Source organism: Dipteris shenzhenensis, chromosome 10, assembly GCF_047967505.1.
Source record: "Dipteris shenzhenensis isolate YYH24624 ecotype China chromosome 10, Dip_SZ_1.0, whole genome shotgun sequence".
Classification (NCBI taxonomy): Eukaryota; Viridiplantae; Streptophyta; class Polypodiopsida; order Gleicheniales; family Dipteridaceae; genus Dipteris; species Dipteris shenzhenensis.
In genome coordinates, this window is record NC_141605.1 from 58,007,321 (window position 1) to 58,019,372 (window position 12,052).

A 12,052-nucleotide genomic window follows, 5' to 3' on the forward strand; every position below is an offset into this window, starting at 1 on the left:
TTGAAATTAGCCTTTTGCATTGGTGGGAGACCCCATTCTTTGTAAAGCTCCTTTGATAGGACATTGACACCTGCTCCACCATCCACTATGGCTTGGATTTCATTATATGCCTTGTGGATCAAAGGCACAGTGATGTTGCGTATGTCATCTTTCTCACCCATCCGCACAGGGATATCATCAATGTCGTTCATAGGTGGAGAGGGATTTGCGAGTTCAATCCATCCTTTGAAACTCTCCCAGAGATTGGGACAATTTCGTAAGAGGATTCTGATGGGAATGGACACAGGGCAACTCAGGATGCTAGAGAGTGCAGCTCCTTCAAGTTGACGTGGCGGTACATTCTGTTGTGGAGTTTGTTGTTGGAACAAGGGCTCGAGTACAGTATCAATACTTTGTGGGGCCAAGTCATGGAGTGGGTCTTGAGCTTGTTTCTGAGCCTCAAATTGAGCTTGTTCATTTTGGACCCATTGCTGAAGTGCCTGAAAACGAGCCTTTTCCACCTCTGCATTCGGGACTGGAGCTTCTTTTATTCGAGGCTCGGGAGTTGATGTGGATGAACTCGGCTGCTCATTGCTTGGCGGAGGTGGAGGCACTTGTGCTTTCTTTCTCAGAAGTTGCTTCGGTTGGATTGGAATGATAGGTTCCTTCGTGGCCGCTTTCTGTTGGCGTGTAATTACATTGATAGGTTGTGACCTTAGACTTGCCGGACCCAGACTTTGATGGTCCACCCCAATGATGCCGATGGGGACGTCGGGCTTAACCTCTGTTTGTTCTGGGACCTTATTTTTCATGGGACAATCCATACAGGCATGTCCTATGCCACAATCTCTGCAGAGTGGTTGGAAAGTGGCTAGGCTACCGCGATGAGGGCATTCTGTGATTCTATGATTTTCTCCACAACCGTAACACTTGATTGGTGTGCGAAATGTGTTGGGTCACACTTGATTTGCATAGACTGGTATTAAACCCTCTGCACCTTCAATGTAGTACACTGGGTACTCTGCTTCATACTCAAATAGCGAGTCGACTTCCTCGGCTTGTAATTGATGTATTGGAACTGCCTGAGGAGCTGGATTTGCTGCTCTTGGATACGGTCGTGGATTCGGATTCCTGGGTAGTTGGGGGACTTGTGTCCGAACGGGTACAGGATTTAGTCTCGGAGCTGGGGGCGCTTGTGCAAGTGCCGGTTGCCTGTACACTGGCATGGGTGCCGCTTGGTATTGTGGTGGTCGAGGCAGATTGTTGCGCATGTTGAAGATGCAACTGGTCTCATCATGGCCGCCGACGACACAGATATGGCACCACAACCGTGGCGGTGGATTTGCTTGTGCATTGATTCTTGCTCTTAGGACTGGGCATTCATTTGCTGTATGATTTGCCAAGCAGTGTGGGCACCAGACATTTTCTCGCCGTGGATATGTTTGAGTTGGCGGCTGAGACAAGTGAAGTTTTTGATCCATGGCCTGCATCATATCTTCTTTCAGCTTCAAGGTCATGGCCTTGAGGCAATCTTCATTGGATGTTTCGGCAGTGTCCCTTTGATTTACCTTTTTTTGAGCGCTTATCTCGTGTATTTGATCTGGCATCATCACTGCTAGTGTCTGAATCTGTCATGCCATCTTCGATGTCAATGGCTGCCGCATGAGCAGCATACTTATCTTTTTCATATCCTTGCGGATTTTCTTTCTTAGACCTGCTATGAACCATGCCGTGAGGTACTTTGCATCTGGGCGTGGGTCACATTTGGCGATCAATCTCTTCATCTTTCCCAGGTATGTGCGTACATCTTCCCTTCGGCCTTGTTCGATCTTGCTGAGTTGGAGAGCGGGATCATCTTGTAGCCTTTCCGTTTGAAAGCGACGTTTGAATTCGGTTCGAAGTAGGTCCCATGTGGCACGTTCTTCCACAAGAAGGTCGAGGTACCATTCTGATGCTTCATCAGTTAAGGCCATTGGAAACCAAGCCACCTTAGTTTCATGGGATTGGTCACCACCTGCTCGACATGCGGCATCAAAATGTTGGAGGAAGCGAGCAGGGTCTCCCCTACCATTATATTTGGGAAGTTCCAGTTTTCCCAAGGGACGTCGGCCGTGATTGTTGTGATTTCGTCGATTGAAGAAGTTGTCACAGCCTCGGCATCGAGCTCGATGTCCCCATCATGCTCAGGATGGCGTCCAGCCATGTTGGGGCATGGAGGAGTTAAAGGAAGTTGTTGAATCTCAGGGGGGAATTCAGGGTAGAGGATTGGCGGGGGCGGTTGTTGCAGTGGAGGTAGTTGCGGATTGGGCGAGCGTTGGAGTCGAAGTCGTTGGCCGGAACGTAACTGCATGCAGATGGTGCATGATTTGCCAGGGGTATCGCTACCCCAAATGCGGATGTGGAGGTGGTGTCGTTAGGAGAGTTAGAGTGATGTTAGTGTGTGTAGGGACCGTCGTGTTAATAATGTGCCTAGGATTGTCCTACGTGTGTAGGGAAATGTGCCGGTGCAGACGGATCGTTAATCGGAGGTCGCGGCGTGAAAATACGAGTGAATTAATGCAAAATGAGGCCCACACGGGGGCGCGAACGAACGTGTGCTAGGGATGCCGAAATGGTGTGCAATGGGCTGGAAAAATACCCCGTAACGTGGTGTTTCCGTGTGTGAAATCTGGGTTCAAACGGGGTTCAATTTGGGTCCCAAACGGATGAGTTTCGAGGGGTTAAAGGAGGGCTAAATTTGGCGTTTGGGGGGGTCCTAATGGTGGTGTGAATGGACTTTAGGTCCAACCGAGGGGTTGAAACTAAGTGACTCTAGTTAGACTAACTAACCTAGATCCTCCCAGTTATTGTAACTGGGAGGTTGAACTAACTATAGTTAGATACTAACTGAAGAGTTAGTCTAACCTAACTGGGGGTTAACCTAACTAGTCTAACCTAACTAACCGAGGGTGAACTAACCTACTCTAACCTAACCTAACTCTAGTTAATGCTAACCGAACTAACCTAACCTAACTGTAGTTAGGTCTAACGAACCTAGGGTTAATCGACTAACCTAACCGTAGTTAGTAACTAACCCGAGGTTAGTTTTAGGTTAGGTTTTGTTTTGTTTTGTTTTTTTTTTTTGAAGGTGCTGAGGGGGCTGCCCGACGGCGGCGCTGCTGAGGGGGGCTGGCACGCGGGGGGGGTGTGAGGGGGGTGTGGAGGGGAGTGGCGGGGGAGGGGGAGGGAGTCGCGCAGGGGGTGTGAGGGGGGTGTGGAGGGGAGAGCGCAGGGGGAGGGGGAGGGGGTCGCGCAGGGGGTGTGAGGGGGGTGCGAAGGGGAGAGCGCAGGGGGTGGGGGAGGGGGGAGCGCAGGGGGTGTGAGGGGTGTGCGAGGGGGTGGCGGGGGGAGCGCGGGGGCGGGCGGGGGTGGCGATACCCCTGGCAAATCACGCACCATCTGCATGCAGTTACGTTCCGGCCAACGACTTCGACTCCAACGCTCGCCCAATCCGCAACTAACTCCACTGCAACAACCGCCCCCGCCAATCCTCTACCCCGACGAATTCCCCCCTGAGATTCAACAACTTCCTTTAACTCCTCCATGCCCCAACATGGCTGGACGCCGTCCTGAGCATGATGGGGACATCGAGCTCGATGCCGAGGCTGACAACTTCTTCAATCGACGAAATCACAACAATCACGGCCGACGTCCCTTGGGAAAACTGGAACTTCCCAAATATAATGGTAGGGGAGACCCTGCTCGCTTCCTCCAACATTTTGATGCCGCATGTCGAGCAGGTGGTGATCAATCCCATGAAACTAAGGTGGCTTGGTTTCCAATGGCCTTAACTGATGAAGCATCAGAATGGTACCTCGACCTTCTTGTGGAAGAACGTGCCACATGGGACCTACTTCAAACCGAATTCAAACGTCGCTTTCAAACGGAAAGGCTACAAGATGATCCCGCTCTCCAACTCAGCAAGATCGAACAAGGCCGGAGGGAAGATGTACGCACATACCTGGGAAAGATGAAGAGATTGATCGCCAAATGTGACCCACGCCCAGATGCAAAGTACCTCACGGCATGGTTCATAGCAGGTCTAAGAAAGAAAATCCGCAAGGATATGAAAAAGATAAGTAGCTATGAAACATTCAGTGCTGCTCATGCAGCAGCCATTGACATCGAAGATGGCATGACAGATTCAGACACTAGCAGTGAGGATGCCAGATCAAATACACGAGATAAGCGCTCAAAAAAAGGTAAATCAAAGGACACTGCCGAAACATCCAATGAAGATCGCCTCGAGGCCATGACCTTGAAGCTGAAAGAAGATATGATGCAGGCCATGGATCAAAAACTTCACTTGTCTTAGCCGCCAACTCAAACATATCCACGGCGAGAAAATGTCTGGTGCCCACACTGCTTGGCAAATCATACAACAAATGAATGCCCAGTCCTAAGAGCAAGAATCAATGCACAAGCAAATCCACCGCCACGGTTGTGGTGCCATATCTGTGTCGTCGGCGGCCATGATGAGACCAGTTGCATCTTCAACATGCGCAGCAATCCGCCTCGACCACCACAATACCAAGCGGCACCCATGCCAGTGTACAGGCAACCGGCACTTGCACAAGCGCCCCCAGCTCCGAGACTAAATCCTGTACCCGTTCGGACACAAGTCCCCCAACTACTCAGGAATCCGAATCCACGACCGTATCCAAGAGCAGCAAATCCAGCTCCTCAGGCAGTTCCAATACATCAATTACAAGCCGAGGAAGTCGACTCGCTATTTGAGTATGAAGCAGAGTACCCAGTGTACTACGTCGAAGGTGCAGAGGGTTTAATACCAGTCTATGCAAATCAAGTGCGACCCAACACATTTCGCGCACCAATCAAGTGTTACGGTTGTGGAGAAAATCATAGAATCGCAGAATGCCCTCATCGCGGTAGCCCAGCCACTTTCCAACCACTCTGCAGAGATTGTGGCATAGGACATGCCTGTATGGATTGTCCCATGAAAAATAAGGTCCCAGAACAAACAAAGGTTAAGCCCGACGTCCCCATCGGCGTCCCCATCGGCATCATTGGGGTGGACCATCAAAGTCTGGGTCCCGAAGCAACTTCTGAGAAAGAAAGCACAAGTGCCTCCACCTCCGCCAAGCAATGAGCAGCCGAGTTCATCCACATCAACTCCCGAGCCTCGAATAAAAGAAGCTCCAGTCCCGAATGCAGAGGTGGAAAAGGCTCGTTTTCAGGCACTTCAGCAATGGGTCCAAAATGAACAAGCTCAATTTGAGGCTCAGAAACAAGCTCAAGACCCACTCCATGACTTGGCCCCACAAAGTATTGATACTGTACTCGAGCCCTTGTTCCAACAACAAACTCCACAATAGAATGTACCGCCACGTCAACTTGAAGGAGCTGCACTCTCTAGCATCCTGAGTTGCCCTGTGTCCATTCCCATCGGAATCCTCTTACGAAATTGTCCCAATCTCTGGGAGAGTTTCAAAGGATGGATTGAACTCGCAAATCCCTCTCCACCTATGAACGACATTGATGATATCCCTGTGCGGATGGGTGAGAAAGATGACATACGCAACATCACTGTGCCTTTGATCCACAAGGCATATAATGAAATCCAAGCCATAGTGGATGGTGGAGCAGGTGTCAATGTCCTATCAAAGGAGCTTTACGAAGAATGGGGTCTCCCACCAATGCAAAAGGCTAATTTCAACATACGCCTTGCCGATGATTCACGGGCTAAACCCTTGGGAATAGTGAATGGCGTGTCCACAAAGATCGCAGGAGTCCGCTTTTCCCTTCAATTCACAATCTTGGATCTCCCCAAAAAATCCTATCAAATCTTACTGGGACGTCCTTGGTTACGGGAAGCATCAGTCCTCCATGACTGGGGAACTGATAGATTGACAATCCAGAATCGAGACACTGCAGTCAGGGTGAATGTGGGGACAGGAGTTATTAAACCAATTGTTCCTAGAGCATTGGATGACACATCTTCCACGACGATCTCGAGCAAATCAGATCCCTTGCAACAGCATGCCTTAGCAGGTGACTCACAAAGCAATGTCAATAACTGGATACAAACATTGGCAACCATCGACAACTGCCATTCATTAGACCCCATCTTCTCACAGATAGATGTTAACGCACTACAGGTCGATCCTCCACCGACACATGAAGAACCAATCGATCTAGAGATGCCTTTCTTTATGGCTGACCTCGAATGGGATAATGAACCTGAAGAAGGTACCCATACCAATGATGACTCAGATTTTCCTTGGGACCTTGAAACAGAGGCTGCGAATGCTGAAATTGAAGATCAAATCTTTGATAATGACCTAGCCATTCTGCATGCCCTAATGGCGGTTGAGCTCCCAAAAGTTGAACCTCCACAGTTGCATAACAGCAGACAATCCCGCAAGAAAGCTGCAGGAGGAAATCGCAGAAGAGCCAAGGCCGAGCACTTCAATGAATTCGAACGAGTCCAAACACAGATTGTGGAATTGTATCTTGCAAAGGCAGTCCCCTCAAAGTCAAACCCACCACCTCTTGAATGGTCCCCTGAAGGACTAGAAGGAGTATGTGCAGCACATGAACCCTTACTTGGAAACACCTAGTGGAAAAGTTACCCCACAGTTCCCAACGTAAGAAGTTTCGGAAATATAAGCCACATGTGCGGATGAAGCTCGATCAAGAGACTTCAGAAAAAGAAAGGGCAGAAGAGCCTAACAAATTAATAAATGCAACTATGCCACCCAGTACTCATGACACATCTCAGGCTAGTTCAACCCCATCAGAGGCCGATCTTCGAGCAGTGCCGAAATACTTTAAGAATTATACAAGTGGCAGTGCACCAATAGCAATGCCAAGACCAATCAGAGAATCTGAAGTTCAAGAAACCGATAGCATTGGAGAAACTCCAATCTATGAGGGACCGGCAAAAACACGCACAATAAACCTCGCCCTTGAAGGGGAGGAAGAAAAGTTGGTTTTCATTGGGAAACAGCTCCGTCAAGAAGATGAAATCAAACTCAAAGACCTCCTAATGGAATACCGTGACTGCCTAGCATGGTCATACAAAGAGATGAAAGGAATTTCACCAGAAGTGGCAGTTCACACGATCCCTATAAGGGAAGGTGCTCGCCCTAAGGTATGTGGACCTTATCGCACAAATCCTAAATATGGCACCATGGTTTATGATGAGCTGGAAAAACTCCTAGATGCCGGATTCATCTACGAGATAGAGCACACTGATTGGGTCTCACCCATTGTCATTGTGCCTAAATGCAACAAGAAGCTCAGAATATGCGTAAACTTGAAAAATGTGAATGCCGCCACAATTAGGGATCACTACCCCCTACCCTTAACAGAAACAGTGTTGGAAAAGGTGGCAGGATCCGAAATATATAGCTTCTTGGATGGCTTCAGTGGCTATAACCAGGTACAAATTGCTCCTCAAGACCAATCAAAAATAGCATTTGCTACAGAATGGGGTATTTTTGCATATAGAGTCATGCCATTCGGCCTTTGTAATGCCCCAGCCACATTCCAGCGAGTCATGTTCACAGCTTTCAAGTCATTTTTGAATAAGTTTTTACAGGTCTTCTTGGATGATTTGTGCATCCATTCAACCAAACAGGACCACTTCAAATGTTTGGAAGAAGTACTAATCAAATGCAGGGAGTATGGCATCTCCCTAAATCCAACAAAATGCCAGTTCATGGTCACCCACGGAGTTGTTTTGGGACACATCATCTCTCAACATGGGATTGCAACTGACATGGACAAAATCAAGATCATCATGGAATTGCCTCCTCCTACAAATTCCAAAGGTGTACAGGTCTTTATGGGACATGCCGGCTATTATAGAAGATTTATATTGCGGTATGCCATGATAGCTAGACCACTTTACAAATTATTAGTGGAGTTCTTATGGACCGAAGAGTGCGACCAAGCCTTTGAGCTTTTAAAGTGGCGCCTAATCACAGCACCCATCCTTCTATCTCCCAATTGGGATATTGATTTTCATGTTCATACTGATGGATCCAAGTATGCAATTGGGAGTGTGCTTTGTCAACCGGGTGAACATAAGAAAGACTACCCCGTCTACTTCGCCAGTCGACAAATCAATGATGCAGAGATCAACTATACAACCACAGAAAGAGAAGCCCTAGCAATGGTGTACAGTGTAAAGAAATTTCGGCACTATCTACTCGCAAATGATTTTGTCTTCTACACCGACCATCAAGCATTGCTTTATCTTGTGAACCGTCCGTGTACCACAGGAAGAATAACCAGATGGCTCCTCTTGCTGCAAGAATTCAACTTCAAAATTGTGGTCCGCAAAGGTGCCCAACACTACATTGCCGATCACATGTCTCGAGTCAAGACAGGAGAAGAAGCCACTGGAGTAGAAGATGACTTACCAGATGCCACACTATTTCAAATAGATGCTGTTCCAGAATGGTGTGGAGATATCATTGGGTACTTGATGGCAGGAAGACCACCCCCTGACATGAAAGCAGTAGATGCCAGAAAATTGATTCTAAAGGCTGCACCATATCAACTCATTGCAGGACAACTATACAAGATGGGCAAGGACCAGATATTAAGAAGATGTGTAATGCCTCATGAGATCCTGCCAATCCTGAGTGAAGTCCATGAAGGCATTGCAGGAGGACACTTCCAAGGGGAAGCCACAGCAAGAAAAGTTCTCCTCGCAGGCTACTGGTGGCCAACACTATGGGCAGATGCCTATGAATATGTAAAAGGCTGTGATGTTTGCCAACGAACTATTAAACCACAACACAAAGACTTCAATCCCCTAACAACAGTTGTTGCACAACAGCCATTTGAAAAATGGGGGATTGATTATGTGGGTCCCATACATCCAGCAGCACAAGGAACACAGGCACGCTACATCATTGTGGCCACTGATTACTTTACAAAATGGGCTGAAGCTAAAGCAGTCAGAAAGGCAGATGCCAAAAGCACAGCAAGATTCTTGTACGAACATGTGATCACCCGATTCGGATGCCCCCTTGAAATTGTGTCGGATAGAGGCACACATTTTGTCAATGAGGTAATCCAAGAACTCTTGTCTGGCTTCATGGTCATTCATAGAAAAAGCACACCCTACTACCCCCAAGGGAATGGATTAGCAGAATCGACAAACAAAATCATATGCAATATCCTCACCAAGGTAGTAGAACCGCAGCGTTCTGATTGGGCAGAGAAACTGAATGCAGCCTTATGGGCATACAGAACCACATTCAAGGTCAGTACAGGGGTAGCGAGCCATCCCCGACAAAAACGAAGATTTGGGAAACCAAGTCTTCGTTAATTAGGATTAGATTGTATCACAAGCACTCACTCGCATATGCACGTTTTTGCACATATAGTTTGCACTAGATTCTTACACGCACACTCACTGCATACGCATGTTTTTTTGCACATTAGGGATGTTTGAGTCTTAGTTTCCCTATCAAATCCCACAAATAAGCATATAGTTAGACACATCACATGCACTCACATGATTTTGCATAGGCACATAATAGATTGCATAAAAAATAGTATCACACACTTTCATTCCATACTCTCAAAGCATGCAATGAATTCACACGCACTACACAAAGCTATGCCAAAACTCAAGATGAATTGGCAACAGAGTCTGCAGCCTCCGCAACGAGACCCCCGCCAAAAATCACAGCCGTCTCCTATATGCAAAAATATCAAACTTGCATACTAATTATCTACAAGCTCAATGCTACGGGTGCAATCGCATCCAACATGTATGCAAGATAACAAGAAATGACAGCCTCAACAACGAGACCCCCACCAAATCTCTTCCCAAGAAGATTCGATGGCAGCGTCCGCAACCTCAGCAACGAGATCCCCTCTGACATTCATAGTCATCTACCCCTCCTTAAGTGGAGACAAGCTTCTTGACCAACATCCTTTATACCAATCCTCCACAACGAGACCCCCGCTAAACCTCTTCCCAAGAAGATTCGATGGCAGCATACGCAACCTCAGCAACGAGATCCCCTCTCGCAATCATAGTCATCTACCCCTCCTTAAGAGGAAATAAGTTTCTTGACTATTGACTACAAATTGTGTGGTGCAAAAGCATTATAGCAGGAACGACTCGCATACCACAAGCTAAATAGCCACTGAATTATGCACATGGCATCCCAACTCTGAAATCAAAATAAGCCATAACCCGTCGAGGACGGGTAATAAAATGGATCCGGGAGTATGTTGACTCTGTGCTAACATGAACTAATGAAGAAAGAGAAGGTGATACAACTTTGTGATACAACTTTGTGTTACAACTTTGTGTTACAACTTCTAGACACAACTTTATGTTACGACTTTGTGTAACAACTTTGTGTTACGAGTTTGTCTACATGAAGAGAGAGAATGTGTTACGACTTTGTGATACAACTTTGTGACACAACTTTGTGTTACAACTTTGTGTTACAACTTTGTGTTACAACTTTGTGTAACAACTTTGTGTAACAACTTTGTGTTACATCTTCTACATGAAGAGAGAGAATGTGTTACGACTTTGTGACACAACTTTGTGTTACGACTTTGTGACACAACTTTGTGTTACGACTTTGTGATACAACTTTGTGTTACAACTTTGTGATACGACTTTGTGTTACATGCAGAGAGAGAAGCTCTCCAACTTGTATAAATACCCCATAATGGAATGAAGCCCACACTCTTGGGGCATTGTGTTGAGTCTACATTGGTATTCAAAGCATTTGTCTCAAGTGTCCATGCTTCCTTGCACTGCACGTCCAAAAGCATGTCCTAACCTTGCAACCCTTCTCCCCTCTCCTCCAACCCTGCAACCCATCCTCTCCCTCTCCTCCTCCCTTCTCCCTCCTCCTCCTCCTCCTCCTCCTCCCTCCTCCTCCCTCCTCCTCCTCCTCCCTCCTCCTCCTCCTCCTCTCTCCTCCCTCTCCCTCCTCCTCTTCCCTCCTCCTCCTTCCTCCTCTCTCTCTTACTTCACCCATGCTCTTACACCTTCTTCCTCTCCCACTCCTATGCTTTCCTAAACCCTTAAACTCAATGATCTACGAGGGAGACGAGTTCTCCACCATGTACTTTACTCTGAACCTTGGATCCTCCTCCTAACCCTGAACTCCTTCTAAACCCTGGAACCTCCTCTGGAACCTCTCTTCTTGGGTCCACAATATGGACGGGGGATGAGTGATTCAAACTCATTTTCAAAGAGACCACATGCTAGAAGCAAGTTGTTACCAAAAATTCGCCAAAATAAAGTCCATTTTGCCTTAATATCATCTTCTTGCATTTTTGCAAGGTCCTTTATCAATTGGTAGGTCTTACTAGTTACAATAGTAGTGTGTTCCTTCCAAGAGGGCTTCCAATCAAAAAATCTGTGGAGCATTTCCTCTTTGTATGTAATAAAAGCTTTTAAGCCTTCTATTTCACCTTTGAATTTCTCGCTCAATTCTTTTATAGGAGCCCATGTTGGATGCATTTCTTTGCTTGGAATTGAACTTAAGAGTCTGTAAGGCTCTTCAGGCTCCCATGTTGTATCATGAGAATAGTGTTACCACTGCATCACTGGTTTTTCATCACTACCTTTTTGTATGAAAGGTATAATAGAGATCTTCCAATCATACATCCTTTCAACCATGGAGCATACTGTACCTTCCTTTGCGGCCACCAACTTGTCTCCCACATTTTCTTATCAAGTCATCCACCATCTCCATGTCCTTGTATTTTAGTTCTCTTGAGACTATGCTAAATACCTGATCAATATCCTCATGTGTGTGCCCAACCAACAAAAAGCCAACTTCAATCTCATTGAAGATTCGATGAGCGATTAGCATTAAGAAAAATGCAAAAAAGAGTAAATTATCATTCCCTCGTCCACAACTGTCTGCCTATACTCTCAAAATTGCTAGTAGGCGATCTTTTTCTGCATGTACATTGTGAATTGCTTTCATAATGGATGTTACAACTTAATTGCGATCATATAGATCAAAGGAATCAATCCATATGTCTACAAATTACTAAAATCCATGCACTA